Genomic DNA, 557 nt, shown 5'->3' on the forward strand with positions numbered 1-557 from the left:
AAGCTGGTCTTATATTTTTTCTTTTTGTCCAATTTCTGTTCAAAATTAGTAATCTTCAATGTAATTAATTATTTTAAGACCAACAAAAATTAAGAAAGTATCACTTCTTTGAAATCGTTTGTCCCAAACAAAAACTTGCATCAAAGATTGCAGAACCACATTTTTACCCCCGTAGTTGTATATAAAATAAAGTAAAAATTAATAATATGATGAGTTTTCTATTCGATAATAAAATGGGAGGATCTTTTATGATGGGGATTTGAGATATTATATGGAGTTCCAATCCACTAAAGACCAAAGAAATTGTCTCTATTGTCCTTTAGTTTGTACACTTTCGTATCATTGGTTATGGCTTTGTAGAGTTTAACCAATATAATAAAGGAGTTTATATATTTATATGGGCAATGTTTGAGTATCTAGATATTTTTTTGGGAGACTTTATAAGTAATTGGATATTTTGGTTTTTAGAATTTTGATTTGCTTGGTTTTAGTTTTAATCCAACAGTAACTGTTTATAAGATTAGAAGAAATTTATAAATGGTGTATAAACAATATTA

The sequence above is a fragment of the Arachis ipaensis genome, chromosome B07 (genome assembly GCF_000816755.2).
Source record: "Arachis ipaensis cultivar K30076 chromosome B07, Araip1.1, whole genome shotgun sequence".
In the NCBI taxonomy this organism is placed as follows: Eukaryota; Viridiplantae; Streptophyta; class Magnoliopsida; order Fabales; family Fabaceae; genus Arachis; species Arachis ipaensis.